General features: G+C 40.9%; 1 non-coding gene across 1 annotated transcript; it reads left to right on the forward strand.

The window, feature by feature from the left end:
- The first annotated feature begins 1,068 nt into the window (after positions 1-1,068).
- LOC141411196 (U6 spliceosomal RNA) lies at positions 1,069-1,174 on the forward strand. Its single transcript, XR_012436027.1, has one exon. It is a non-coding gene; the product is annotated as a U6 spliceosomal RNA (small nuclear RNA).
- Positions 1,175-26,084: the final 24,910 nt, after the last annotated feature.

A 26,084-nucleotide genomic window follows, 5' to 3' on the forward strand; every position in this document is an offset into this window, starting at 1 on the left:
TGGGCATTCCCTCTTGTCTTCTTAGAACTGATCCTGGGGAGCATTTTAGTCACCCTGATTAGGAGTGATAGCTGAATCGCAGTAGATTCCAGAAGCCTGGATGGTTTGGAGAAGAAGCGCCATCTGAGCAAAGGGCACTCTGTAAATATTTATTGCACACTTGGATACAGCTATGAGTAAGGCACAAGCCCTGCACTCACTAAGTGCATTATTTAGCAGGGGGATAAACACAGACTAAAGGGATCTAGGAGTGCTGGGTGAAAATGATGAAAGGGTAGTTACTCTTGACTGTGAATTTGAGTCAGGACTCCAGGGGGCCCTGGTAGCTATCTCAGGGGGGCTTGAAGGATTAGTGGAAACAGTTTTAAGAGTTATGTCTACTACACTGCATTGAGGCAGTAGCTCTGTATTAAAACCAGCTGGAGAGATTTTAGAAAACATCCCACCACCCCTAAATAATATGATTACATTGATCTTACGTAGCCTGGGCATTGGTACTGTGAAAGAGTTCCCCAAGGGATTTTACTGAACAACCAAGATAGCCAAACACAGAGAGCGTGGGCTTTGCAATGAGACAGTCCCTCTTAAGCATCCTGTGACCTTGGGTAAGACTCATTTTGGAGTGGTGTGAGTCTCCCACAACTTTACTATTTCTTCCCACTTCTGCCCACCCCTGTGAAGAAAGCCCGCCATGAGAGAAACCTTCTTTTTTAATACACTGTCCTTGACTGAAAAACCTTGGATCAGGGGTACTGTATGACTTGTTACCTCACAAAGAAAGATCAAACAAAGGCACTAGGATTATTATTTGGGTACTCAATGCCTCTCTGAGCCTCAATTTTCCCCTCAGTTGGTGTTTATAGATCAGCATCTGTAGGTTATGAACTCCATTTAATAGGTCATGCCCAGAAGTATTTTTAGAAAAAGATATTAACCAGAAATATCGAGTGTACTAGTATAATCAGGCAAATATTGCAAAGTAAAATGTTGTCTGAGTTATAAATGTACCTGCAGACTGAGTCACGATGGAAAATGATTTCATGTGAATTCTGAGTTGAAAAGTGTGAGATGTTGATTTGGGAAACATATGCAATAAAATTTGAATGAGACAGTGAAGATGATATGACCACTGTGCAAGATTGACACACAAACTTATGAAGTCTTTCATAGTTTTCATTGTTGTACCTTTTTAGCACAATAAGAAAAAATAAAGTTTAAGAAACATGAGATTATATGCTCTCTAGGAGCCTCTTTCTTCTACTCAGTTGCTCATGACTGCTCCAGCCTACTGTGAACTTGCCTTTCTGTGACCTCTTTTCAGTCAGTTCCATGTAACTCTGGCTTATCATTTAATCTTTGGAAAGGGAAGACAGAATGGTATAGTGGTTAAGCACAACCTTTTGAGTCAGCTAGGTGTGTGAGTTGAAATTCTTTGTTTATTAATTGAATAACTTAGAAAATGTATACAAGGTCTCACTCACCCCTCAGCCCTTTCCTCCAACATGGTCATCTGGAAGGTTAGACAAAAGGTGGCTAATTCTGGCTATGATTTGCTCCATGGATCAAAATGACTATATTTTAGTGTCATCAAAATTAATAGGACAGATGGAAGGTAAGGATCAGCTGTGTCCCAAACTGGGTATCTGCCAGAAAAGGTTTCAGCAAGAACAGAGAGAGAGAGAGAGAGAGAGAGAGAGAGAGAGAGAGAGAGAGAGAGAGAGAGAGAGAGAAAGAGAGAGAGTTGGTGGCCTGGCAGTAAGATTCAGACATTAGACAAGAAAGAAATGGCCACCATCAAGCAGTAAACAAATAAGCAACTCTGTAACTACTAATTGCCTCAGAAATAGGCTGGGAACCAAACCAAGACATTGCTCTGTAAATGATTCATTTCAGGAAATACCCAGTAATCAATTACAAGGGCTTCTGTGTAATAGTTTCCCCAGATTTATTGTTGGTGATCGTATGAATTGGATCATTGATTCTAAAATGAGATAAGCAGCAATACTAGTAACCTAATCTACTTACCCCAAGTAGCTACAAAGAAATTAGCTCCCCTTGGTGGAAGCCAGCCAGTAACTGGAGAGTGAAAAGAAATTCATTCATCATGGCAGTCTCACACCAGCCCAGTCCCCCTGGGGCATTCAACTAGCTGAGAAGATGTTGATGGAGAAGGAGATAATGATTCATAAACAGATACATAGGAAGGGGAATGGGAAGGGTAGAGGAAGCCTCATGCAATTGCACAGGAAAAAAATGGGCCTTATGATGATAAAAATGGTAAAAGTACAGAATTATGATGAACATATAAATTGTATTATAAGTGACAGGATTGTTGAAAGTAGCTCTACTGCTAGAGGTGTGTGTGTGTGTGTGTGTGTGTGTGTGTGTGTGTGTGTGTGTGTGTTATTTCTAAAAGAAAACTTGGTTTGAAATTGTATAGTGAAAAAGAAAATGTATGAGAATCATGTAGCCCCACCTAAAAATATGTTGCTAACACAATCGTTTTTCAGGAAAGAAAAGGCAAGGATGCCTGGAAATAGCTGCATCTAATCAGCCCCCATCCCAGGCAATCAACTGAAGTCCAGGAAATTCCATATGCAACCAGAAGAATAGACACATCCTGGAGCATTTTGCCACAGTTGAGGTTAGCGGAAACAGACCCCCGTCAGTGCTACCAACAAAGAACCCAAGTGAAGAAACTGCTCCTTGCAGGGAAGGTGGTGACCATGGGGAGAGAAGGATGGGACCGGGACTCCCGGCTGCCTTGGCTGCACTAATAATCTTTGTTCTGAGACCATCTTTGACAGCAGCCCAGAGGAGCCTACTACTCCAAGAAAAATAATGAAAACCAGAGAAGTCAGAGCTCAGGATACTCTCCTGCTTCATCCTAAGGATCCTTAAGCATGCTTATTAATCTGTCAGTGACTCATGATGAGTACCTTTTGGATCTTGTTTAAGAACCCTCCATCCCTGTATTTGTAGTCTTAAAGTTTTCACTTTCTTATGAATTCCTCCCTCACTATGGAATTGAAAGACACAAAAAGCATAAACTAAAAGGGAAGAGATTAATAAACTTCACTTTATTAAAAGAAGAACTTCTATTTTCCAAAAATGCCATAAAGAGTAGAAAGATAAGTCACAAACTGGGACAAAGAATTAAGCTCCAGAATAGATAAAGATTGCGTACAACCCACTGAAAAATGCCCAAAACATGACAAAGCAATTCACAAAGGAAATATAAATAACTATTAACATATTAAAAGATCATTAATTTCATTCATAATTAGAGAAATGCAAAAAAAAAACCATTGTGACATATCATTTTACACTGACTTTGGGACAAAAAAGTAGTTATGAAGTCTTACAACAGTAAGTAATGGTGAGGATGTAGAAAGACAGGATTTTACATATGCTATTGAGACTGTCAGTATAATTTGGAGGATGGGAGCAGGCTAACATAAATAGAAGTGACATTTTTATGACCTAGCAACTCCACTCCTAGATGTGGGCCCTGGAAAACTCTTACACAAGTGCACCAAGAAATATGTAGAAGACTGATGGAAGCACCATTCATACAGCAAACACACAAACAATGCTATGCAAATGTTCTTTGGAGAGACCAACTTTTAAAAGCAGGGGTATGATAAACACAAAATTCAGGATGGTGGGTAATTTGGAGCAGACCAGCAGGAGGATGGGAGTTGGGAAAGGGTAAAGAGCTAGCTTCAATTGTAAGGTAAATGTCGGGATATATTATTATTATTATTAGGATTATTAACACTAATTGGAATTATGCATACTTAAGGAATCTAATCTCATGTTTCAATACATGTATATATTATATAATGATCAAATCATTTATCATTTCTTTCTGGTGAGAACGTTTAAAATCCTTTCCTCTAGTTAAATTTGCAATACGTTATTAACTATGTCACCCTACTGTGCAATAAATAGAACACCAGAACTTACTGCTTCCACCTAACTTAACTTTGTGCCCACGACCAAGGTCTCTTCTTTCTCCTCTTGCTCCTCTCTCCCTGGCTCTTGTAGCCACCATTCTACTCTAGTGCCGTGAGTTCAATTTTTTTAGATTCCACATATAAGTGAGATGTATATTATTTGTAAATCATACATTAATTAGATAAGGAACTAATATCCAACATATGTAAGGGTCTCAAACTGTTCAACAGCAAGAAAACATCCTATTTAAAAGGGGGCAAAGTCCCCTAAGGACATTTCACAAAAGCAGACATGCAAATATTGGTGTTTTGATAGGGATTGTATTGAATCTGCAGACCACTTTGGGTAATGTGGACATTTTAACAAAATTAATTCTTCCAATCCATGAACATGGATTTGTGTCTTCCATGTATTTTGTCTTCTTCAATTTCTTCGTCAATATTTTATAGGGTTCAGTGTAGATCTCTTTCACCTTCTTGGTTAAATTATTCTTAAGTAGCTCTAATATTCATTACTTCTTTCTTTCCACCATGCTAGACACTGGGTTAAAAAATGAATACCACAAAGTACTCATATAGTTATATGGGAAGAAACTGCAATTATACCACAGTAGGATAAGTTAAATGATAGGGCTCACAAGAACGTAGAAGGAGACATTTCCACTGAGATCAGCTCACAGAGCTGGTAAGAAAGGAGAAGGTGGTTGCTGATCCAAATGGGTAGGGAGACAGAGGTAGGAGCATCTGTACCAAGTGCAGATGAAGCAGTCTTTCTTATTGAAGTTTACCGTCAGTGGCTGACTGCTCTTTTTTTTCTAAAAGGAAGGAAATAAGAGCTCAAAACTATTATCTTTAAGTGGAGTTGTTTTTTTCCCACTTACCAAGAGCAAAAGTCGTTGCAGCCCAGGATCAGCTCACTTGCTGGATGAAGTGGATCTGTCATGATTTGGTTATCCAGCCTGAGATATTTTCTGGGATTGAAACATGACACTGGTCTGGTCTGTTACAGATGCTTATAATTGCACTTCTCTCTCAAGTCCTCATATCAGGAGCTCTAATCCAATTTACTCAGACCCCATCTCCCTATGGCTAACAAAGATTCCATGCTGGGTCTTGCAAAATTAAGCCATAAGCTTTTCTTCCACCAAAGGTTCAAATCTGAGCACAGATGTCAGAGTTAATCCCATCACCCCAGGCCCTGTTAAACCCATGGAAAAGTAGATTTGTCTTGCTGCCTTTTTAGTGGTGTGGAATTTTCCTCTATTCAGCAACTTTTCCTCACTTTGTTGGTTATACCTAATTGGGTTTATCTTTGTCTAAACCAACATGATGGACAGACCTTTTGGCAAGTGAACTGTATTTATTTCTAGGGCTTAAAATGTAGGTCATAGACACCCCAGAGACCAATTCAGTTATCCCCTGGGAATCTTTATCCCACTCTAACTGTTTATTCTGAAAACAACACTGCCATCGATGACCCTGGAAAACAGAACCCAGAGCTTCAAGGATGTTGCAGCAGTTGTGTGATATTACAGCCGAGCTGACTGTGCCCAGTGGTGTTAATTGGGGTCAACTTCCAACATGTTTTTGAGGTCTTTGATCACTACCACTGTAGCCTAAGTCTCTTTAAAGCTGCATACTTATCAGCACTCCGACTCGGGTGGGTCTTTTAGATAAGTCACCATCACTACCATCATTGAACATCTAATTTGAAGCTGGACCCTTCCTAAGTCTCTGGCTTTCAGAGTAATACATTTCTTATATTCCTGATTCTTGGCAGTACAGATTGACTGAAGACTAAGTGAAATGATGGATCAAAGCACCTAGCATGGTACATGACTTATAGTTAGTGCTCAACTGAGAGCAGTGGTTGCAATGATCTTACTGGCAAGATTAAGTCCTCAGTCCTACTAAGAAAAAGTTGCTGACTTATTGCCAAAAAATATATATAGACTGCAGACTTAGGTTCAAAATTGTATGAAGAGCAAGAACCACACTAGGCAATTTGGAGATTGGCTAACTGGTTTCCTATAGTTGTCTCTGTGTACTCTTTGGTAGACACATCACAGTGTTGCAGGAAATGTGAAACAAAGGGGAAGATGGGCAGAAGATAAGACTGGAATTACGCAGTTGTTTTGCAGCCTAGTCCTTTTTATTAACCTAGCCCAAGGCCGTACTTCTCCATTTTGACAAGTTCTGTTGTCTACCATGTTTCTCATTGCAAGATCCAGGGGTTACTTTGTCCTGTGTTGGGTACGGTAGTAACGGATATGCTGAAAAGTGACTGTCAGAGGAAGCCAGCTGCATTGGTGTGCCAGGTGCTGTACTAGGAGCCTAAGCAATGATAGCCCATGAGATAGAGTCTCTGCCCTCACACGACCTGGTGGAAACACAGACAATCACGTAGTCCACACCACTACAGAGCAGTGAGTGCCACGTGGATGTAAGTACCACATAGATCTAAGTGCAAGGTTCTGGAATCCACGGCTAACTTTCCTGGAAATTCAGAGGCGAGGACATCCTAAGAAGCCTAGGTGAAAATAAGGAGTTAGCCAAGAAGAGCAAGTGTGTGCAGGTGAACCTGCCACAGTGTGTTTAGTGGGGTGGGGGTGGCTGCAGGGCTGTTAGGGAGAAGAGAAAGGTCTGATGTGAAGATGCACCTTGCTTGGCACCAGGACAGACAAGGGACATTCGAAGAACTGCTTGTCAACTGCTATTGGTGTCTCTCTGGTTTCACTTAGTGGACTGTTGCCTTCAGAGGACTCCCTGATGACTTGCACAGAAGTTCAGAAGAAGACCCCAGAGTCAGGATTAAATCCTTTCTTCACTACTTTTCCTTTGCTGTGCTTTTCTTGTAGCCTCCCTTCCTCCTCTATCATAGCCTAGAATGCTGCTTCTCACCCAATCTTTTGCCAAGGGCCTTTGCCACCTTGGGGGATGTCTTGGGGAACAAATCTGCAGAGGTTGGAACTGGGGTGCCATCCTAGATCCTTTCAACAGGTGCACCTGTTTGGTACAGCTCCACGCTGTACCAAGCCTCCCCTTTGATCCTGGACTCTGGGCAAGGTGTCTTTGCTTGCTTCCTTCTAAGAGAAGATGTTTCTTTCAGATCCTGTGTTCAAAAAAGGAGACACCATGCTTCTCCTTGCACCCCAGTTCTGCATCTCCTCTCTTTTTTTTTTTCTCTAGGGCCTTTTGTTTTTTTTAATTTTTTATTTTATTCATATGTGCCTACAATGTTTGGGTCATTTCTTCCCCCTTCCCCCACAACCTCCCTCTTCCCCCCACCCCCTCAATACCCAGCAGAAACTATTTTGCCCTTATCTCTAATTTTGTTGAAGAGAGAGTCTAAGCAATAATAGGAAGGAACAAGGGGTTTTGCTGGTTGAGATAAGGATAGCTATACAGGGCATTGACTCACATTGATTTCCTGTGCGTGGGTGTTACCTTCTAGGTTAATTCTTTTTGATCTAACCTTTTCTCTAGTTCCTGGTCCCCTTCTCCTATTGGCCTCAGTTGCTTTTAAGGTATCTGCTTTAGTTTCTCTGCGTTGAGGGCAACAAATGCTAACTAATTTTTTAGGTGTCTTACCTATCCTCACCCCTCCCTTGTGTGCTCTCGCTTTTATCATGTGCTCAAAGTCCAATCTCCTTGTTGTGTTTGCCCTTGATCTAATGTCTGCATATGAGGGAGAACACACGATTTTTGGTCTTTTGGACCAGGCTAACCTCACTCAGAACGATGTTCTCCAATTCCATCCATTTACCAGCTAATGATAACATTTCGTTCTTCTTCATGGCTGCATAAAATTCCATTGTGTATAGATACCACATTTTCTTAATCCATTCGCCAGTAGTGGGGCTTCTTGGCTGTTTCCATAACTTGGCTATTGTGAATAGTGCTGCAATAAACTTGGGTGTGCAGGTGCCTCTGGAGTAATCTGAGTCACATTCTTTTGGGTATATCCCCAAGAGTGGTTTTGCTGGATCATATGGTAGATCTATTTTTAGATTTTTAAGAAGCCTCCAAATTATTTTCCAGAGTGGTTGCACTAATTTGCATTCCCATTAGCAGTGTGAGAGGGTCCCTTTTTCCCCGAATCCTCGACAACACCTCTTGCTGGTGGTATTGCTAATGATGGCTATTCTAACACGGGTGAGGTGGAATCTTAGTGGGGTTTTAATTTCCATTTCCTTTATTGCTAGAGATGGTGAGCATTTTTTCATGTGTTTTTTGGCCATTTGAATTTCTTCTTTTGAGAAAGTTCTGTTTAGTTCACTTGCCCATTTCTTTATTGGCTCATTAGTTTTGGGAGAATTTAGTTTTTTAAGTTCCCTATATATTTTGGTTATCAGTCCTTTGTCTGATGTATAGCTGGCAAATATTTTCCCCCACACTGTGGGTGGTCTCTTCAGTTTAAGAGACCATTTCTTTTGTTAAGCAGAAGCTTTTTAGTTTTATGAAGTCCCATTTATCTATGCTATCTCTTAGTTGCTGTGCTGCTGGGGTTCCATTGAGAAAGTTCTTGCCTATACCTATTAATTCCAGAGTATTTCCTACTGTTTCCTGTATCAACTTTAGAGTTTGGGGTCTGATATTAAGATCCTTGATCCATTTGGAGTTAATCTTGGTATAGGGTGATATACATGGATCTAGTTTCAGTTTTTTGCAGACTGCTAACTAGTTTTCCCAGCAGTTTTTGTTGAAGAGGCTGTCTTTTCTCCATCTTATATTTTTAGCACCTTTGTCAAAGACAAGTTGGTTATAGTTGTGTGGCTTCATATCTGGGTCCTCTATTCTGTTCCACTGGTCTTCATGTCTGTTTTTGTGCCAGTACCATGTGGTTTTTATTATTATTGCTTTATAATATAGTTTGAAGTCAGGTATTGTGATACCTCCAGCATTGTTCTTTTGACTGAGTATTGCCTTGGCTATTCGTGGCCTCTTGTGTTTCCATATAAATTTAATAGTAGATTTTTCAATCTCTTTAATGAATGTCATTGGAATTTTGATGGGAATTGCATTAAACATGTAGATTACTTTTGGAAGTATAGACATTTTTACTCTGTTGATTCTACCAATCCATGAGCATGGGAGATCTCTCCACTTTCTATAGTCTTCCTCAATCTCTTTCTTCAGAAGTTTATAGTTTTCCTTGTAGAGGTCTTTCACATCTTTTGTTAGGTTTGCACCTAGGTATTTGATTTTTTTTGAGGCTATTGTAAATGGAATTGTTTTCATATATTCTTTCTCAGTTTGTTCACTATTAGTGTATAGAAATGCTAATGATTTTTCTATGTTGATTTTATATCCTGCTACCTTGCTATAGCTATTGATGGTGGCTAGGAGCTTTTGAGTAGAGTTTTTTTTGGGTCTTTAAGGCATAGGATCATACCATCTGCAAATAGGGATATTTTGACAGTTTCTTTACCTATTTGTATTCCTTTTATTCCTTCTTCTTGCCTAATTGCTCTGGCTAGGAATTCCAGTACTATGTTGCATAAGAGTGGAGATAGTGAGCATCCTTGTCTAGTTCCTGATTTTAGAGGAAATGGTTTCAGTTTTTCTCTGTTAAGTATATGCTGGCTGTAGGTTTGTCATATATAGCTTTTATAATATTGAGGTACTTTCCTTCTATTCCTAGTTTTCTTAGAGCTTTTATTATGACATGGTGTTGGATCTTATCAAAGGCTTTTTCTACATCTATTGAGATGATCAAGTGGTTTTTGTCTTTGCTTCTGTTAATGTGGTTTATTACGTTTATTGATTTTCGTATGTTGAACCACCCCTGTATTCCTGGGATGAAGCCTACTTGGTCATGGTGAATGATCTTTTTGCATCTCCCCTCTTGAGTGAGAACATTTTATTGTCACCCAAACCTTGTCTAAGTGGCCAAATCTCTGAAAGTGGTCTCTCCTCCTCCCTACCCCTTTCTTTCTTTCTCTTCCCTGTCTCTCCCTCACCCTAACCCTGTGCAAAAAGTCTCTTAGCTGTCCCTTCTTTAACCAAAACTTGTGTATTTCCCTACTTCATAGTGTCATCCTTTTTCATGCAATCCCAAAATCATATGTCTGAGAGTGCAACTGATGTTTACTGAGAACTAATGTGTGCTAGATACTTTGTATGCTTAGGAACTCAAGTCATCCTTTAAAAACAATCATGAACTCGAAGCTACAAAACAATTTGCCCAAGATTACCAGTGAGTGATTTTAGCACAGCTAAAATTCAAGTCAGGTATGGACCCCAAAGCCCATGAGTTTTATTGTGTGTTTTATAAATTTTTTTGTGGTTATGAAATGTTTATGTAGAAAACACAAATAATACTGAAAAACAAAGATGGATACTTCTATAGTACTGCATCCTAAGCTATTATTAATATTTATGGTTATGGTTCTATCTTCATCTTATGCAGCTTTGAATATACATATTATATATACATATATAAAATTGATACGTATCTATTCAAGTGTATATTATATATGTACATAATTTTCTAGACTATTTTTACTTAGATTTTTATTATCACTATGTTTTCAAGAACAAGACTTGTGATGACTTCAGTGCTCTAGCTCATGAATGTGTTACATTATATCTAACAATTTTTCTATTGCTAATAATTTTTTTCTTTTTAAAGACATGAATAATGCTGGGATGATTATTTTAAAATAAAATAGGAGCACCTATTTGAATATTTTAAATGATTAGAAATAAGTCTTAAGTGTATAATGCCTTCAAGATTCTTGATCTATGTCAGTATATTAAATTCAAGAAAAATGATACCTATTCACACTTTATCAGAAGGGTACAAAATCATCTCACTGAATGCTTTCTGACAATAAGCTCTTAAAATGTCTGTTTGTGGATAGCAATTATAGTACTATTTAGATTTGTAATTCTTAGATTCCTGTTAAATTGAGTATTTTTCAAATGTTTACTGATCATTTATATTTCTTTTTAGTTTCTCTTTCTTTAGAGCAAGTATAGACAAAAAGAATTGAACCTAGCTAGCTCCCCACTCATGCTAGGCAAACACTCTACTATTTGAGCCATGCCCCCCCATCCTTTTGTCTGTATTTTGTTGTTGAGACAGAGTCTTGCTAACTTTGCAAGGATTGGCCTCAAACTTTCAATCCTCCTGTCTCTGGTAGCTTGAATTATAGGCATGAGCCACCATACCAGGCTTGTGAGTAAAATTTTACTAGGGCACAGCTATGTCCTTTTATTTATGTGTTGTCTATGGCTGCTTCCTTGCCATTCTGTAGAGTTAGGGAGTCATGAACAAAAAAGTATTGCTCTGGAAATCCTAAAGATTTACTGTCTCAACCTTTACAGAAATGTTTGCTTATCCCACTAGAAAACAGACTCTTGCATTTGCCAATCTCCTATTCCCTTTATTTTGTTTTTACGTACAGTACTTGCCCTGTATGTCTCAAGGTGATTTTTTCACCTTCCTTACTCTCAGTAAGCGAGACATATCTGTATCACGCATTTGCTCTAGGTAGGATGCAGGGACTTCCCTTGCTCACCCTGGTGGACCACTTGCCTACTTGTTGAAACCCATTTCAGGTCTACAGAAAAGTGATGGTACATTTTGCTGCTTAATTTCCATGTCTAGCTGGTGCTAAGGTAGTGTGGCTCTGGGTTCCGAACAGGATATTTCTATCTTCATGCATAGTTTGTTAGTTTGATACAAATCATTAATAAAATCATTCATACACCTAAAAGGCAATATAATGTAATTTTTTAAAGCATGGATTCTGAAACCAGATTGTGTAGTTTAAACACAATATCTGCCACTTACTAGTGTGAATTTGGATAAATTACTTCTTTGCTTGTGTCAGCTTCCCATCTTGTGGTCATGAGGATTATTCTATTACTTCTTCACAGAAGTCGAGGAAGAGACAGTCATGCTTCTTGGGATACCCATGAACTCCCTGGCATTTCCCAGCCTCCCTTCCTGTGACTGAAGCCATGTGACTAGTTCTGGCCATTGGATTGAGAGTGGAAGTGTTGTGTGTTGTTTCAAACCAAGGTGGTACAAAGCTGGTTTGCTTTTTCCCACAGTGCCCTGTGGCTGTCTCACAAGATGGAGAGAGCCTAAATCCTTGAATTACCACATGGAGGACAGACTCTACCTACCTAAATGAAACTGCATAAGCAAGACACAAACTTGTATGGTGATAACTTAATTGCTGAGATTTCAGAGTTTTTGATTTCTTTTTCCCACAATATAGTTTATGCTGTTTTAATACAGTATTGTTCGAAAGTCCAATTAGTACATAAAAAGCATATTGAGTGCTATAAAATTTTTCCCCTTGTTTTTCTTATCATTACAGGTTAGGTATCCCTTATCTGAAATGCTTGGGACCAGAAGTGTTTTCGATTTCAGAGTTTTCGAATATTTGCATATCATAATGAGATACGTTGGGAATGTGACCCAAGTCTAAACACAAAATTCATTTATGCTTCATATACAGCTTGTATGCATAGCTGGAGGCAATGTTTACTGTTTTTAATAATTTTGAGCATGAAACCAAGTTTTGTGGTATGGAATTTCTTACTTGAGGCATCATGTCAGCATCCAGAATGTCTTATTTGGATTTTGGATTTTTGGATTAGGGTTGCTCAAGGTGTTAAAAGTACTCTAATTGTTAGAGTGGATGCTTTTGTTTTCCACTCACACCTTTATGACTGTTTATTACTCTTCTTACAAAGAGCTAGCTTCATAAGATACATACCTTACAGAAAAGGGGGCTGGTGGAGAAAGAGAGAGACAGAGAAAGAGAGAGGGTTGTTTTAGGGAGTCATAATTTCTTCTTACCTTCTCTTATGTTACTGGAGCTGCTCTGTTTCATGAGGGAAAGCCAGGCAGACCACCATTTTGTTTCTTCTGCACACTTCCTTTCACCTTACAGTTAGAAGAGACTTTTTCCCAGATTCTGCAGTCTGTTATCATTTCAGTGTTACCATTTTCATCTTTTTCTTGGTCTCTATTGCTTCTTTATTAAGCCATTAATTTTATACTAAAGGTCACACAGTTCAGGCTTTGACTGGCATTTCCTCAACCTCACCTCTCACACAGATGACATTTAATCCATACAGTCTCATAAAGCTATTTGCTTTCTGAAGCTGTTCTTTTTTGGTTGCTCTTTCATTAGTTAGGCATGTGACACAGAAGCACAGATGTAGTTAAGACAGTTGTCTGTGTTCAGTGCTCTTCATCTCCCATAGTGTTGCTCATTTTAAACAGCAACTCACCCTTTGTTTCTCCTTTGACACATCAAAGTTGGGATCTAACTTTCTTATTCTTTGAAAATATAATTCTATTATTTACTGTCTACGCCTTGAGCCACAGTACATACTCTCCCACTATGCTGATAAGCAAACACTTTCAATGATGGAGGTTAAAATGGGCCAGTGATTTAATTCTGGCAGGAAAAGTGAGTAGATGGTAAAATCATAAAGTCTCTTTATTTTTTAATTTTTCTTTTTTGGCAGTCCTGGGGGTTTGAACTTATGGCCTTTCTATACCACTTCAGTCACTCCCCAGCCCTTTCTGAAAAGCTTTAGTTTGTTTTTCAGAGCAGGTCTCCTGCTTTTGCTCAGGCTGGCCTTGAAGCATGATTCTCTTATCTCTACCTCTCAAGCAGCTGGTATTACAGGTGTATACCATAATACCTGGTCCACTGAGGGACTAATGTCAAACCAAAAGTCAGTAGGGAATGTGGTAACTTGGTGAAGTATGCATTTTAGAAAAATGACCCTGATAAGAAACATGGAAGTCAATAAAGAGGAGACAGGTGATGAGGCTTTACCAAGTGAGTGGAAGTGTAAATGAGGCCCAGGAACATTTGGTTTGCCCATGAACCCTTCAGGGAATAGAGAGGAGAGATGTGAGAGTTGTGAGGAAGGTAGAGTCAATAGGACACAGTGCCTGATTGAAGAAGCCAGCAGTAGGATGACCCTAGGTTTCTGACTTGAGTCACTGTGCATGCTGGTGTTAGTTGTTCATCAAAATTCAGGCCACAAGAGGAAAAGGTTTTTAGAGAAGAAAAAAAATCTCTTTTTTGGATGAGTTGCATTTGAGACAGTGTGTTATGGTGTCTAAAAGGCAGTTGGACCCAGAGAAGGTGAATGGACCAGAGCGGAGTCCACAGCAGCTCAGATAATCATCAACTTTGAAGACAGCTGAGAGACAGCAGTGCACCCTGAGGTGTGGGAAGGAAGAGCTGGGACCGGAGGGACAGCAGTGTAACTCAAGGACAGCATTGGCAGGCTGTGCACTGTAATACCCCAGGGAGTCCATGAGTTTCTGTAGAGGAGAGGACCTTCGCTGGGGAAGGAGTAGGGTTCCTGCAGTACAGGGGAAGAATGGATGGGGGCTTGGGAACCAGCGAAAGTTCTCGTATTGACAGGATCTCATTAGCACCCACATGCAGAATGCTTTGCCCAATCATCCTTCTGACATTATCCTATTATTTGGGAACAAACAGGCCTCACACTTAAGTCTTTAAAGCATTCCCTTGGTTCTTTCCCTCTTGCATTCCCCCAGAGATTACAACCTCAAATGAAGGCAGCATGTTGTAGAAATAGCCTGGACTCTTAATTACTAAATTATTAATGATTAATTGTGGGCTTAAATGTTGGGAAGAAACAATGCAAACGTGGTTAAATCAGTTTTTTTTTCTAATCCCCATGTTGTTAAGATTAAATAAGATAATATAAAAACATTTGATGCTGCTGGTTTTCGTTCTTTCTTTCTTTTAACTGATCAAATTTGTTTTGGTTTAATGTTAGCATCTCACTTGGAGAGATGCTCTTTTACGCAAAAAACCACCCTCCTATTACCTTCTGGCAAGAGTTCCCATACCTTTCATTGAGGTCCAAGAAACTGACTTTCATTTTAATGAATGTTGACTTTAACTTTCTTTCTGGTATGTACCTCATAGATTCTGACTAATTAAATGGGTTCCTCTTTCACTTTGATGGGATTTTTGAAAACTATTACTCAACAAAACAGATGGATTCTCTCCTTTTAAGGTAGGCCTTGAAAACTGTACTTGAATTCTTTGGAAGTTCCATCTTACCTGACACAATTTTGTTTTTCTGAGCATCACGAATGGAGAACCCTTTGTTCTGTTTCTCTTTCTGCCCATGAAGGTCTCATCTTCCTAATTCATCTCTGTAGGGTTTGGCAACTCAAATTCTTGTCTCATTGTGGTCAGTAAACTTCATATAGAGTAGTCCTTAGCCTGGAGAATTCTGTGGATTCTTCTCATCCTTTATAAATGGTATGGCCATTTTATCAGGGTATTAAAATGCCTGATGAAGGGTAGAGCTGTGCCACAGCTTGATTATGGTCTCAATGGGAAAAGTTGTCTTGCAAACAACCCAGGACGAATTTCAGTGGTTCCTATAATCTTGCATCTAGTGTCCCCATCCAGAATGGTGTGGCTCCTTGCCTTTGTCATTGGTAGCCTGGGACCAATAACACTAAGTATGATTTGGGAAGATTGATTTGTAATCCCTAATCTTTGATTCCAAAGATATATTGAAGGTGAAGCTATTAGAGTATTTCCAAAGCAATAGAAAATGACCATTCTTTCTTTTGACCAGCCTTGTTGACTTTTCAGGAAAATGCACCATTGTCACAAACTTTGTCATACATGCCATCATCCCACATGTATAAATTAGCTTTCCACTGCTGTAATGATTTATTTTGGCTCTGGTTTCAGCCCATGTCTGATTGGCTCCATCACCTTGGCCTGTGATGAGGCAGAATATCATGGCAAAGAATACATGGTGGAGCCAAGCTGCCATGTCAGGAAGCAGAGAGAGAGAGAGAGAGACAGAGAGAGATGAGGGGCTGGAGACAACCTTAGTAACCTACTTTCTTCAGTTAAGCCCCTAAAGTTTCTACCACCTCCCAATATTCCATTAAGTTATAAATCTATAAATGGATTAATCCATTCATTAAGCTTTTGTCTTTTATGGGGACTTTTTTTATTCATTTATTCATTTGTGCATACATTGTTTGGGCCATTTCTCCCCCATGCCCCCTACCCCTTCCTTTACCCCCCAACCCACCTTGGTTCCAGGCAGAATCTATTCTGCCCTTATCTCTAATTTTGTTGAAGAGAGAGTATAAACAATAATAAGAAAGACAAAGCATTTTTGCTAGCTGAGATAAGAATAGCTATACAGACAGATTTCTAGCAATGCTTCCATGCACACATGTGTTACATCACCAAGTTAATTCACCTCTAACTGATGTTTACTCTGGTTCTTGATCCCCTTCTCATATTGACCTCTGTGGCTTTAAGGTTTCTGTATTAATTCCTCTGCAGTGAGGACATCAAATACTATCATGTTTTAGATTTCTTGCCTATCCCCATAACTCCTGTATGTGCTCTCCCCTTATCATGTGACCCAAGTCCAACCACATTTCTTCATTCCCCCTAGATCTAAAGTCTGCATATGAGAGAGAACATATGATTTTTGGTCTTCTGAGCCTGGCTAACCTCACTCAGAATGATGTTCTCTAGGTCCATCTATTTACTTGCAAATGATAAGATTTCATTCTTCTTCATGGCTGAGTAAAATTCCATTGTGTATAAATACCACATTTTCTTAATCCATTCGTCAGTAGTGGGGCATCTCGGCTGTTTCCATAACTTGGTTATTGTGAATAGTGCTGCAATAAACATGGGTATGCAAGTGCCTCTGGAGTAACCTGTATCACATTCCTTTGAGTATATCCCCAGGAGTGGGATTGCTGGATCATATGGCAGATCTATGTTTATATTTTTAAGAAGCCTCCAAATTATTTTCCAGAGTGGTTGCACTAGTTTCCATTCCCACCAGCAGTGTATGAGGGTTTCTTTTTCCCCACATCCTCACCAACACCTGTTGTTAGTGGTGTTTTTAATGATGGCTATTCTAACAGGGGTGAGGTGGAATCTTAGTGTGGTTTTAATTTGCATTTCCTTTATTACTAGAGCTGGTGAGCATTTTTTCATGTGTTTTTTGGCCATTTGAATTTCTTCTTTTGAAAAAGTTCTGTTTAGTTCAGTTGCCCATTTCTTTATTGGTTCATTAGTTTTGGGAGAATTTAGTTTTTTAAGTTCCCCATATGTTCCCTATATATCAGTCCTTTGTCTGATGTATAGCTGGCAAATATTTTCTACCATTCTGTTGGTGGTCTCTTTTATGGGGACATTTAAGATCCAAACCATATCATCACATTTCTTTGTCCTTTTCAAGAATTAAATAGTTAAAGCTGGGTGTGTTGACACACACTTGTAAATCTGGTACTCAAGAGGCTGAGGAAGGATTGTGAATTCAAGCCCAGTCTGGGCTACATAGTGAGACTGAAAATAAAAGCAAAAACAAAAAAGAAAAGAAAGCAAAAGAATCAACTATCTGGATTTTATGTCCTAGAGCGGCTCAGTATCACTATGGAAGCAATAGGTACACGATTACTTTGCAATTTCTGTCAGCAGCACCTTAGTTTACTATGACATTTTTACATCACTGTCTTCTTTTATCTCTAGAGTTGACCCTCTACTTTTAGAAGTTACTTTAAGGATCATCTTTCAGAAGTAAAACAAGCTTGAGATATAAACTACTTTTGGCCTGTTTATCCAAAGGGTAGGGTGAGGACACTATTAGGCATGAAAAAACAATTAATTTCATGGATATTAAACTGTAGTTCCAGGATTCATCTTCCAAGACTGTATTCTCAGACAACTGTAGAACAAGAGGAAGAGGCTAGGTTGCATATTGCCTGACTTGTTTTCTGAATACTTAGAAACAGCAATCTTCCATTTCTCATCTTTTTACACACACACCTGATTCAACATTTATGGAAGTAACTGCAAAGCCAAATTATCACCACAGTGAGGAGCAGATGCAATTGTACTTCCTGAGGGAGGTGAACTGGGATGGAGAGGAGTATGGGGGCAGATGATGGGGACTGGGAGGAGAAATGGCACAGCCAGAGATGTGTCCCAGGAGAAGGCTGGGGAGACCCTTCTGAAATCATGCAGTCTCTCAACAAGGACCAGCAGGTTCAGGCTAGGCCAAGAACTCATAAATACCTCTGGTGAGTGAGCTAATCATTTAATGAATAGGAAAACTATACACTGGCCTCTAGGTTCAAGGTTAACAGGCAAGATTTCAGAAACCATTTCATTAAGTAGACAGTAATAGACTACGTGGAGCTTGCATTCCTATGTAAGCACAAAAAGCAGGTTTGAATGGACTAAGGCACTCTGGATTCAAAATAAGGGAAAGATGTGATTGGGAGACTAAGAAAGCAGAAATCTAAAGACACAAATTACAAAACCATAAAGCACATAGCACATAGCCAGTATCAGAAAGCCTATTGCGTGCACACAGTAAGCACAACCTGCATGTAACCCAGGTTCCTCATTCACAGATTCAACCAACCATGCAGTGAAAATATTTTGTAGTAAAGATGTGTAGGCTTTTATTTCCCATGTCATTATTACCTAAACAATACAGCACAGTGGTTTTCATAGCATTTACATCGTCTTAGGCACCATCAGTAATCTAGAGATGAGACGATCAAAGTACACGGGAGGATGTACATATGTCTTATGCAAATACCATGCCATTTATTTAAGCCACTCAAGCATCTAAGAATATGTTGCATCCCAGAATGAGAAGGGGACCTGTAAAACCTGTTCCCCTTGGATAATTGAGGGATGGCTGTCTATTTTAATCTTCCTGAAATGATGGTGGTTCTATAAGGCTGGGGCCTTGTTTTCATCTTTGTGTTCCATATAGTGAATTGTATTAAATTGAATTCAATAAATGGCAGCCAAATTTAATTCAATGTAATATTTACATTTATACATAGTGTATTCAGGAAAAAGGCAATGATATTGCTTATAGTACCAAGAATTCCCTATTATGGATTTAATTCAGCTGCACCTCCAAGTTGAGGAGGAAAAAAAGAGAAAAAGTGTCCACTCATTACTTAATAAAATTAAGTACGAAGCATTTTGGGAAAAAAATTCGGTTGTTTTGTTTTACCTGAAGAAGTCAAGTAAATTGAAAATGAAGAATTGCTAACAACAAACACTCAGACTAGATACTATTCTAAGTGTTTCACATCTTAATGTACTTACTTAGCCTTCATAAAACCTTGGAACATTGGTACTGTCCTTATATCCATTTTGCAGAGAAAGAAACTGAGGCAGGCACAGAGTGGTTGCATTGCTTGTGCAGGGTCACACCACTAGTTGTGACAAAACTGGGGTTTGAATCAATGCACAGAGGATGCAGAATCTCTTCCCTCACTAGTGTGTCATGACTGTGCTGTGAAGTCAGCTGGAATGCTGTTAGAAGCAAAATACCGTAAGATTACAAGGTAGGGAGTGTTTCATCCTATCTGCAGAATTTGGGAAAGACTACAAAGGAGGTACAGGTGGAAAAGGAAAGCAGTCTTAAAGAAAAAGATGGGCTGGGATAGATGGACGGAGGAGATGAAGGAGAGGGCTTCTGATGAGAGAAAGAACATAGTGGATGATGCTTTGAAAGCAATTTGGAGACTAGTGAATAGGTCAGTGGGGCTGACGCAGGAGCAATCTAGGGAAGGTATGGGTGATGGAGGTAAGGCCTTGGCCCCTGAGGCAGTGGAGGAGATGGGAAGCTGCTGAAAACTCTTGAGCTGGTAGAAGACACCATCCTCTTGGTTCCTCCTCACCAAGAATTGGTCTCAGAACTTGGAAATTCATCCTGCCTGATTATTGAATTTAATCAGAAGTCAAGCCCAAAGGTTGGATTTCAAGGAACTCAAATCTTAGTTGTTAAGATATAATTACACAATCTTGTTTATGTTTTGTTTTCACATAAAAGCACTAATTTCTAATGCTATAAATAGATCTTATGTGATCAAAAGGTGCAAAAATATTCCTGCCCTCAGGGAGTTCACAATGTAGTAGGAGAAGACACATACAAAATAAAATAATATATGAATGTTAGTGACAAAAGGAAAAAGAAAAAAGGAGGGAAGAGGAATGAGAAGGGTGGGAGTGTTGAATTTTAGAGGAAGGTTATCTTAAGTTGACCTTCAGGTATAGACTTGAAGAAGAAGTCACATAGATGTTTAGAGGAAGAGAATTTGAGGAGGAGGGAAGAGCAAGGGCAAATGCCCTGAGGTAGAAAGACATTTGGAGTGTCTGAGGGAGGAAACCAAGTGGCTGGAGTAGAGTAAAGGTAAAAGGAGATCAACTGAGAGACAGACACATAGGCCCAAATAGAGTAATAAAGGCTTACTCTGCCACTGCTTGGTTTTGGAAGAAAGGACTGGCATGCATGATCTGATCAATGTTTTAATTGGACCATCGTGGCTAGCATGTTGAGAATGGGCTATGAGGATGATGGTTGGGTAGAAGGCAAAGGCAGAAGCTGACTATAGAAGTAACCATGGAGGTAGCATTACATCTTTTGTTTTTGTGTGGGTTTTTTTTTTTGTGTGTGTGTGTGACAAGGTCTTGCAATATAACCCAGGCTGACCTTGAACTCATGATCCTCTTGCCTTATCCTTCTGAGTTCTGGAATTACAGGTGTGTACCATCATGCCTTACTGGTGTTAAGTTTTAAATGCTTTTTGAAGGTAGAACCTATAGAATTTTCTCATGGACAAGATGTGGAGTGTAAGAAAAAGAGAACAATTGGGAACAGAACTGTGGAGTTTTCTTGAGCGTCTGTGTTTATGGAAGAGTTGTTTTCTTTTTGGATTGGTAATGGAAAGAGAGGTTCAACTCTGGATAGAATTGGTTGGGGATGTCTATAGACACTCGTGTAGAAGTATCAGGTGGGAGGCTGGGTAGATCTGGAGCTCAGGAGAGGGCTTTAAACTAGAGACACATGTGTTGGAGTCGTGCATGTGGATGCTAGGATGAGATCATCTAGGGAGTGAGTATCGATGGCAGATAATAGGCCCACATACTGACCCCTGGGGCTGAGCATTCAGATAGAAGGATGCTGAAGAATCCAGGAAGGAATGGCCAGTGAGGTAGGAGGGAAACTAAGGGAGGGTGATATTCTAGAAGTCAGAAGAGAAAAGGGCTTCAAAGAAACATTATCAGCACAGGTCACATGCTGCTGGTAGAGCAAGTCAGATGAGGGCAAGACACAAGCACTGGACTAAGAAACCTGGAGGCCACTGTGACATTCAGGAGAGTGGCAAAGGCGAGAAGGAGACAGTGTGACTGAGTGCCTATGAGAAGCTGGGACAGCTCCTTTAACTTAGCAATCTAAGTTTGGCACCTTCCTGGGTGGGAATCTGTGGGGAAGAAGTCCCTTCTGACAAAGTGCTTTGAGATAGCCCTGCCTTTGTGTGACTTTTTCAATGTGTGCATTTGTGATATCAAGTGTTTTCCTGCTAGGAAACTCATTGGTTGAACTCTCCTTTGAGCAAAGGTGTGATGGTGGATGTGCTGGTTGATAGTCTAGAGGATATTGAGAGCAATAGGAGGTGTAGTGCCAATGGTCGCTATCATGCCACCCAACTTTCCTCTCACCCCTTTCTGGGAACGTGCTTCTTTGTAGTTTGGATGTGGCTTGGGTGGCATCACCCTCAACAGTGACCTAGGTCTGGCTAGCCAGTATGTTACCTTTCCCCTGCCACCATGATTGATTCAAGGACCATGCAGCCACCATCATCATCACACCAAAACCTTCACTCTTTTGGACCTACGTGTAAGAGTGTGCCTAGTTTGGTCAAGGAGGGGTGGGGCAAGGGAAGATGAGTGTCTGGAACGGGCAGAAGTCTTCAGCTCCCCCTAGAGGCCAAAACTGTCAATGTCCATATGGCAGTAGGAGACTGTCTTCCAGAGAGCAAATGGAGGGCTCCATTCCATCAGCAAGCAGGGAGATCCCTGGCAGGAGGGCAAGTCACATGGAGAACCTCTTTTTCTGTCTTGGCCCCCAACAACTGACTCAATACTTCGTAGAAGCGACCTCAAGGGCTGCCTGGCTGGTTTGCATTATCAGTATGCACTACAAAGCCACATGATAAATGATGGCCTGTTTCCTCAGTTCTGTTTGTGAGGGCACCACAAAAGGACATCACACTGCACAGACATGCTGGGTCAGAACCCCCCGCCCCAGCCTCCATCCCTTCATGAGTGCAGCTCTCCTGTGTGTGATTGATCACAGGCAGGGCAGGCCTCCAGCTGAAGCTGGGGAGAGGAAGGATGGGCAGTGGAGTTAAAGGAGATGGAAAAGTTAAAAGAGTGAGAATTTTTATTTTTGCAATGTGCCCCTCTGCTAACCATTATTTCAAGCTTCCTGAATGGAAATGAATCAGGAAACAGCAGTTGGCACTAATAGGCTCATACTGGGGAGCAGCTGCAGTAACATGGGGGTATATGTACAATACCACTGTGGTGGGGGCCTGTGGCCAGGCAGAGACCCAGCTACTCTCCTGTTCATCTCCCAGTGTCCTCTTTGCTGATTGCTTTGGATAATGGAAGTGTATTTCCCAAGATCATGTACAATGGGTCAAGACAGAGTGACATCCATGCAGGATATTCTCTGTGTGCCTGATTTTCCTGGTTGGGTCTTGTTACCCTTCATGCCTGGGTGAATCCAGCTCCTTGTCAGTCGTGGCTACCATGGCCGAATATTCCTTCTTGACATGGTGCCAGAAGGTGACTTCCATAACATAAAACAAATCCCCACTGTTTCCTTGACTGACTGGTCTGGTTGACCTGGCCCAAATATTGCCTTAACAAGCAAAAACACAGCAGGCTTTTAGGAATGCTTTATCTTTTATTCTGATCTTCTCTTTGTGATAAGGACTGTGTGATAGGGACTTTTGTCCTTCTGGTCCTCAATTTTAAAACAACTTTTTTTTCACACTGATTTAGCTTCTCTTTCATTCATTCATCAAATGGATTTAGAAAGCACCAGCATTTATTGTGTACTTACTGTGTGCCAAGTGCAACAGTCTCTTAGAAGTAGAGCAGCCCAATCTAGCCTGAAGATTAGGACATTTGCTCCACTACTGGATGGCTGAGCTGGGACTTGAAGGGTGGATCAGCTTTATCCAGTGAAGAGAGATCTGAGCAAGGACTTGAAGCAGCAGGCGTGTACACTTGGGACAGGGGACTGTGAGAGGCATCAGAACACCAGGATGCCAGCTCCTGTGTCCTGATGGTTTGTCCTGGGAAAGTTTTTTGGATACCAGGTCTTATTCTCTGCCCAGGAGAATCTTGGAAGGTGTCCCTCTTTTCATAAGTGTCTAAGCTCTCCTTTCACTCTTCTCGGCTCCTCAAAGAAATGTCTCCATGATCAGTGGCAAGGAGAAGGACTCAGGGAAAGATGGTTATAGAGACATGAGGGCTATTGATGAAACTGACTCTGTTTCCAGAACAGTGGGAAGATTTGGGGTGAGGGGATTTGAACAGACTGGCTTCTAGCTCTCCCTCTTCCTCAGATCTGGTGTAAATTCACCTTGGAAGCTCAGATGACTACAAATTCATCTGCCAGGAGGAGAAAGGGCAGGGGCAGCCCTGAAGGATATTGGTCCTCTCTGCTAGGTCTCACTTCAAGAATGTCCCTGAACAGGACAAGGTTAAGAGAACTCCGTGACCAAGGTGATCCAGAGAAGGGCATTAGGGAACAGCACAGCCAGGAAAGAACAATTCAGTCTTATAGTTCTGTGATCCACGGCCAAATTCCACGAGTGCCTCAGAAGGCACAAAGCCCTGCTGAGGACTCCAAGGACGCCAAATCCTGTGTCCTGATGTCCTAGGCATGCCCTTTGTAGTCCAGGTCTTATTCTCTGCCCAAGAGGTAGAATCTTGAAATGTGTTCCTTGTTTTATGAGACTTTTTCCTCTACTTTCACCCCTGCTCAAGTCAGTTCCAAAATCTTCCCTGTTACAACCATTGCTCCTGCTGCAGCAAAACTGTTCCTCCTGCTGCCCATGGAAAATAACTGTTTTGCCTGAGGCTTCCATGACAGTGGAAGAGAGAGACACCATATCTTATTGGGGACTAATCATAACAGTTCTGCCTTAGGGCCTTTGCCTAGGTTGCTGTGCCAACCTGGGCACCTTCTTAAGGTGTCTACCTAGCTACTTCCATCCCTTGAAGCCTCTGCTCAAATATTGCCATCTTACTAAGGCCCATTCTTTCATTTAGTACCACTTGCTTGACTAATTCCCCTGTCCTTCTTTCCCTTTTTCTATCTGCCTATCTTAAAATTGGCTATGTAATTGACATATTTAGTGTGCTATTGGTAATTACCTATTTCTCCAAACTAGAATACAAGTTCAGCAGGGCACAGGTGTGACCCAAGTGAGTAAGTAGTGCCTGACATACAGCAGCTGTTCTTTACATGTCTACTGAGAGGAGGAATACTCTGTTGGCTGAGTGATGTCTTGCTTTCTCTACCATTCCTTCATACTGGGTTGGCAGTGGACCTGTGTCACTCAGGTGCACTGTGTTATACACAAGCACCACCTCTGCCCCAGGGTCCTCCGAGGTTTTTTCAATATTCATTACCCTCATCCTGGACACCCAACAATGAAACAGCAGATAAGGAATTGGTCTCTGATAGGCATGAAGGATCAAAGAAAAAAGGTCTGATGCCAGTGGGCAGAGATATAAACAAATGCTTTTAGAATGGGGTGGATTTCTGAACCCTGAGAACTGTGCCTTGGTGTGGACTCTCATGAAGTCAGAAGGTGGAAGGCCAGCAAACACGGACCACACTCCTATCAACAAGGTCAGCAAAGAATTCTCATGCAGGAAGTCATCTATTTTTAATATTGCAATTGCTTTCCTGTTTTTCTTTATTTGGTATGTTGCCACAGGAGCCTAATTCCAAGAGTTTTGTTTGACTGCTTTCCTCTCCCGTTTTTCTTTTTAAATTTGGATGCAGTCTTGTAATCAGAGAGCAAATGTTCTTTCGTTATTTTAAGAAAACCAGGGGGCTGGGTCATCTGTCAGGCTGAACAATGCTGGACTGATCTGGAGTGTCAGGGTCCCAGAGGTGGCAATTCTAACAGGAAACTGAATGTCAGCCTCTCTGGGGACACAGTTGGGAAGGGGATGCAACAAGCAAAGACGGGTGAGTGTGTGCAAGGTGAGCAGCCGGGGAAGCAGGAGATATCTTGCCACGCTGGTAGAACTGCAGAGAGAGTTCATATCACATCCAGTCCCTACCCATCCTTCCCATCACATCCCACAGTGCTGGAGGGATGCATTCCTTTCATGCCCAAAGCAGTCCAAGCCCCTCTGGATGTACTTCTCAGGCCGCTCTCATCTGAGGTTTTGTAGACCTCGTGTTTTCTAAGCACCAGCTTCTAGAAGTTTCGGCAATGTTTATAACTCAGCCATGGGCTGTGTTTTCTTCCTCCTTTGATGATTAGCCCCCTGCAATGCCAAGTTTGGCAAAAACCAAGAGGGCACGGAGGCAAAAGCTCCAGAGACTTTCTGAACACATACTCTTTATTATAATGCAGCTCATGTTGAACCACTTGGTCTGGCTAAAGCAGAATTCACTGGGTCCCAAAACCCCCGGGCTGAAGGACTTTTAATCGAGTTGAGTTGATAGACTCTCTCCCTTCTTAGAGTCTACCTAGTCAGTCAGGCTCCATGACCCTGAGGTAGGCAGCATTTTGGCTCCATGGCTGCAGCCCCAAGAAAGGCACGTCTCTCTCTCTGGGAAGCAGCTCCTGGACTTCCTGACTTAACTCTGCAGATGTTTCCGTGAGTTCTCCTGGAAGTCTCCGCAGGCTGGGGCCCCTGCAAAGCCCAGGGTCTCGCTCCAGGCTCTATCTGTGTCTCCTGCTTGGTGACTCTGTGCCATATCAAGATCAAATGTCCAGGCTGGTTGCCTCTACCAACTAACTGGCTGAATTTCAAATGACTTTAGTAGACTCCTAAAGAGAGAGAGAGAGAGAGACAGTCTTTGTGCCCTGGGTCCATAGCCAAGTGAGGGTGACACATAAATGTACAGATAATCCTGTACATTTATAAAGTAGCTTGCCTTCATAGTCAGTTTGTGCTGCTATAACAGAATGTCACAGACTAAGTGGCTTAAACAATAGAAATTTAGTTCTAACATTTCTGGAGGCTT

Source organism: Castor canadensis, chromosome 9 (genome assembly GCF_047511655.1).
Source record: "Castor canadensis chromosome 9, mCasCan1.hap1v2, whole genome shotgun sequence".
Taxonomy (NCBI): domain Eukaryota; kingdom Metazoa; phylum Chordata; class Mammalia; order Rodentia; family Castoridae; genus Castor; species Castor canadensis.